Raw genomic sequence first — 6,129 nt, 5'->3', positions numbered from 1 at the left:
TAATGCGATGTTAATGATCACCTCGGGAACTCAATAATTTCATTCCCTGCCTTCAACTTTATAAATATTATATATAGTATTTATGAAATCACCTTAATAACAATTGGAAAGGGACATATGCCTCCAATTTAATTCTTTTTGGCTCCACATTTCCCATTGTTTTCATGCGATTGGCGAAATTAAATAAATATTTTTGAGTCTACATGTTGTCAGTCTGCCACGAACTTCAGCTGATATCTCAGCCAACTAAAAATCTAAAAATCTTGTTCCCTTTTCATAATAAAAAATCTAATTTTTGTCTTCACCACCCATATCTCTAAGCCATTTGCTTCAGATATAGATTTTGACTGGAACTAACACTTCATAATAAAACCGTTGAAAAAGAAAGGAACAGCTTGCTTATTTATGAGCATTTAATTTAGTTGATCTGCCGATCTGACCTACCTTGACAGTCAGATCTGTGACGATGTTATAGATTAAATTGCATGAGTAAATCTTTTAAGATAATTTTTTATGAGGTTAACTGCACCGCTGACCAAGAGAAGAAGGTCTCGTTTAGCCCATTGTTTGGGTAAGATACAGAGTTTGCTTTCAGTTCGTTTCAACTTGCCCATTAACGACTGCTTATTTTGTAGTACACATGAAGTTGACACATTGATATTTAAAATGAAAACTGACCACCTACTAGCCCCCATGCACAAAATGTTGCATCAACTCTCCAATGACAATTGTGACTGCAACTTAAAATGATTTGGACCTGAGACGGGGCAGATTTAGTTTTGTATATGTGTTGTGACCTATATATAAGCGAGTGTATTCATTCATTTGAATGACACGGTGCAGTTCTATGTTTCAGCTTGCATAATTTTGATCCGCATGAGCGATATTTGTTGAACTTATGAAAAAGCTTTAAGACCCACAAAATGTTATTTTGTATCTTGTACAGTAAATTGAAAGTCTAAAAGAATGCTAACTTTTGCTAAAATGAAAACATTGCTGGAGGTATATTCCCAACCTTTTATTGTCCTAAGGGTCATAATCATTGGACGTAAGGTTGTCAATTACGCGCCCAAGTCGAGTTCGAGTTGCAAGAACTCGACTTATTTAAACTCGAATCAGCTTCGGTCATAATCGATTCACTCCACAAGAGGCTGCTGCATGAGTCTTTTAGACTTTTGAGCTTAAACTAATCGAGCTCAAACGTCATCTTGATTTATCTAGCTGAGCTCGAGCTAGTGGCGTAGTAACATGTAGGCTGGTCAGTTGTTTTTGCTCTGCCACTTGCTCGATTGACATTGTCAAGCTCAACTTCGTGAACCAATATAGTTAATGACTAAAATACTTTATTCGTATGCAAAAGATAAAGATAAAATTGAAAATATTGAAAATAAAAAAAAAGTAAAAAGATAATGAAAACATTTTTTTATTAAATTTTTAAAATAATCTACCCTCCTTTACAGCACACGGTGCCGCCGGCTGCCGTAACTTTCTCTCACCTTCCACATGACCCTGCTTTTATTACTTTCAGGTAAAGAAATGAAAAGAAAAGCTGAATTATTATTTAGGCAAGTGAAACGCAACCCGTGACTCATCTAACAAAGAACTTGTACTCTCAATTCATACCAACCACCTAAAAAAAATATTATAACTTGGAAAGCATAGACCAATTATTAATCAACAGCCTTTAGTGAGTTGAATATAGACAACCACTTGTATTCATACATTGTTTTGCTCCTCCCCCAACGGCGGCAACTAAGGAGTTGACCTCACCTTGTGACGCTTCCAATTTGTTTTTTCTAAATTACAAATAATTTTAGTTTTTTGAAATAAATTGTTTCGTAAAATTTTACTTTTTCCGTCTCAAAAAGTAGGCTGGGCTCGACTTAAAAATTTGCATTGAGTTCCATAGAACAGGTTTGAGCTTGACTCTCTTAGCTTGTTTAACTAGTGTTTGTTAACTAATTAACTAATCCAACTATGATGAGCTGGTTTTACTTAGTTGAGTTCAATCCAAACTAAAAGAACTCTACTTGTTTAACATTTCGAGTATGAATTTAAACTCGAGCTTGCTCAACTCGTTTATAAACGAGTCAAGCTCAAGTCGAGTTTTTTCAAGCGAGTTGGAACCAATCCTGACTAAAAAAAAGAAAGTGTTTTCTGCTTTACTATCAAGAATATTTCTGTCATCCATTTGAAAAACCGGAGGATCTCGTAAAATTATGAAAAATCAAGACCTTATAACGAAAATTAGTCTTATAAAACATCTATAAATCAACCGCCCCTAAAATAAAAATGCAAAACACAAAATAATCACTTTTTTACTTTTTTAATTGGTAGGAATGCAAAAGAACGTAGGTACACAACAATTTTAAAATTTATAGATGTAGAGATAAAACAATGTGTGTGTGTGTGCAAAATTTCATTAAAAAATGCAAAATTAATGGAAAACAGGTGAGAAAAATACAAACACAATGAAAAATACATTTTGGATAATTAATATGAAAAATAATATACAAAAAAAAAAATTAAAACTAATATGAAAAATGTACGTTTTTCTAAGTTATGTCCAAGTGTATCGTCGTACTCTTGTCTGCCGCCAGCAATTTTGTGGTGTCCGTATCACTTGAGTGTAGGGGCGGAGGGATGGCGCCTAGGTTATGGCCCACCCGACAAATGAAAAAAATATATATATATTAAAAAAAATATAATTTTTTAAATGCGTAATATATTTTTTAAAGTTGAATTTAATTTGGTCCTACCCAAATCCAAAGGTTAGACTGTTGGCCCGCCCTTCCAAAGGTTAAACTGTTGGTCCGCTCCTAAGAAAAATTCTGGCTCCGCCCCTGCTTGGGTGTTGAAAAAATTTCCATGTCTTGTCACTTCAACGCGCTGTGGTTCAAGAGTTCACATTTCTTCAAGGTTTGGTTTGCTGCCTTGGGGACCAAGTTTATATGGTCAACATATTGGCTTGGGGAACAAGTATCTGTGGTGGTCCAGCAGAACTATACATAAAGATATTAGGGCTGTGTATGGTTGGCCACACACATGGCCAACTTGTCCAAAAGTCAGAGCATTCATTTATTGAACAACTCAATCACGACATGAACTGCACCCTGCATCAGGACCCCAGCTCTTGCATGATCATGTACACTCGAAGTTATTAAATGTTTTACATAATGATGTAATGTAATGTCATATTTTTTTGTAGGTATAGTAGTAACTTGAATAGTTGTATTTAATGTTGAAAGAAAAACAACTATTAAAAAAAAAATAATGTCCAAACTATTTTTCTCTTTCGGTCGTCAACTAATTGGTTGAGAGTGAGCGTTACGTGTTATGAATGACTTAATCACCTGACGACACGTGACCGTAAGATTAAGACCCCAAAAAAAATTATTATAAAAGAAGTTCATTTTTAGTAACTTGGAATTGGCAGCTTTTATCATTGTCAAAAGATCATATAAGAAGAAAAATGACATAGAAATTAAAAGATACATTTAAGAACTATTTATTATGAAGATACCTCGTTTAATTATGACATTAAAAATATTATGGTAGAATTATGTGATTTAAAATTTATTTTCTGCTAAATCATATATGAATATCATATTTATAAGGTTGGATAAGGTAGGAAACATATTTTCCAGTGGCTGTAAGTGCTGTTGTGGACAACTGATCATTTATTCAAATATGGATTTCTGTTGGTCCATTTGGGAAAAAGAAAATGTTCCATTTGAAAACAAAATGAAGGTAGTTAGAGGTGGATTTTATGTTAGCTGGTAAGTGTTCCACTGTTTCACAATAGGGGCCTTTTTTTCTTGTTATAAACAGTCTTTAAATTCCATTTTTGCCCTTATAAAAGGAGTTTTCTAATTTACTATCAATACTCGATGAGTGGTCACGTATTCGGGCCACCGCTAGGAGCGGAGCCAGGATTTTCCTTAGGGACGGGCCGACAGTCCAACTTCTGGATTTGGGTAGGGCCAAATTGAATTCAACTCTAAAAAATACATTGTGCACTTAAAAAATTATATTTTTTTTTAATGTAAAATTTATTTTTTTCATTTGTTAGGGTGGGGCCAAGGCCTAGGCGCCCCCCCCCCCCCTTCCCTCCGCCCCTGATCATATCTCAACATGTACATTTAAACTTCAAATCTTCGCATTTTTCGTTTTGCTCTCTCTCTTATATCTAGCCTTCTTTCTTCGCCGAGTGCTCTCACATAAACTTAAACTTTTGGTGCATTACTTTAAGAGATGTTAGAAAATGAAATATTAAGGGTTTCAAATAAAAGTAATCATCTAACCAAGTATTTTACAGGCATAAAGTTGGGGTTGAGTCCGGCGTAATAACTAAGTGGGCTGAGTTTGAGCCATTAGTAACCTACCCAAACCCCGCTTCATTGGACCTTGGGCTGGCCATGCCAACACGATGCCCAACTCTAACTATCAAAAACATTTTTTTTCATTTTTAGAGGCAGAAATTTATCATGAGAGAGACCAAATTAAAATTTTTAAATTTGAACATGAACCGAAATATCATTTTTAAAATTTTTTTATATAAAACAAGTAAAATTTTCTAAAATTACCGTAAATTTTTTTTACATATTCACATGTTAAAGGCCTAACATATAACCTTTTTTCTGTGCCTACAAGTTGAAGAAGCAATTTAATTTAGATTTTCTTAGTTGATATTTTGTACATAGGGAAAAGTTTTGTATTTTCTTGTAAGTATATTTCAAAAATAAATCAGCAAAGCCACAAACGAAGTAGGAGCTCGATAATTAAAGCAGATTTAAAAAAATTAAAAAACACGGTTAAAATTTTGGTAATAATGAAAGCACAGCTGAGCTTTGTATATTGTTAAAACGACACCCCATTGTAAAGCCGGCCCGTGACACCCCAAGTCTCATATAATTAATAACTAAGTACAGCAACCGCTTTCCCATTAACCTAAAGCTATTATAAAATTTAGTTCGTATGACAAAACGACCAAAATAACTATTATAAAACAAGTTTCATTTCATTAATTTATTTTATCTTCCTAATTATATGCAATAATATTAATACACGGTTAAGTATATCCAAATAACTTGGACTTATAATTAATATTTGAAATATTTATTGATTAAAATTTTTTTCAAGGAAAACTTTTCGCACGGTTAGGTAATATTTTATTTTTCTCTCTCTCAAGATGTCACACAATTGAAACGATCAAATATTTGAAGTCTAACTTTTCGCATTATGAAAAATAATTCTCACATTTAAACTTGCCCTAGAATTAGATAAACCTGTCCAAATTTAAAATGCGCATGTGCTTACTATGGTCAAATATTTGAAGCCTTTATCTTTTTTGTGTGACAAAAAGTAACTCTTGCATTCAAACATACTCACTCTTTTATTTTTAATGTTTATTTAAGAGAAAACTGCTTTCGGCATACTATACTTTTATGTTTTCAAGATTTTGGTTTGCTTCAGGGTTTGAATGGACATACAGTGCATCCTTTAACTCGGGTATCATGCTTACGACCACTTCAACTCCAGAAGGAGCAAACTCAAACGGCAAAGCAACCACGGGGATTGACTGGACTCGTGCTTCTTGAGGCAGATAAGCTCATTTGACGTCAATTGAAATACTAAAGTGCTTACTAGGAACCAAATAAAGCTTGTGTTTGTACTTTTAGTGGAAAAATATACATGCTGTCACACATGAGACATCATCAGAACCCAATCACCTAACTAAGTTGACTTCTTCGTATTAAGAATCTTGACTAGCAAACAATGGAGGAGTTGAAAGCCAATGTGCGTGTCCTGGCCTCGCTCAAAAGCAAGAGACTATCTTGGCGTGCAAGGGAAGGGAAGGAAACGAAAACTTCCAAGAAATCGGGCCAGGGAAGTCCTCATCCCACCCACCCCGCGTTGTTCAGAAGAAAATTGTTTTGGATGTATTGCATATACACATTTTGCTGAAAAAGACTTTTTTTTTTTTTTCAAAATAGTATGTTCTTTTGAGGGTGTCACTCTCAAGGTTATGAGAGGAAAATTTTCCCTCCTTAGCTACCATTTTCCTTTTAATTTGGCATCGATTTTCTTAATTTTTTGTTTCATGAATCATAGGTTTTTTTTTTTCTC

The sequence above is a fragment of the Nymphaea colorata genome, chromosome 7 (genome assembly GCF_008831285.2).
Source record: "Nymphaea colorata isolate Beijing-Zhang1983 chromosome 7, ASM883128v2, whole genome shotgun sequence".
Classification (NCBI taxonomy): domain Eukaryota; kingdom Viridiplantae; phylum Streptophyta; class Magnoliopsida; order Nymphaeales; family Nymphaeaceae; genus Nymphaea; species Nymphaea colorata.
The sequence above is the reverse complement of the archived record's forward strand: the minus strand, read 5'-3'. Positions refer to the sequence as shown.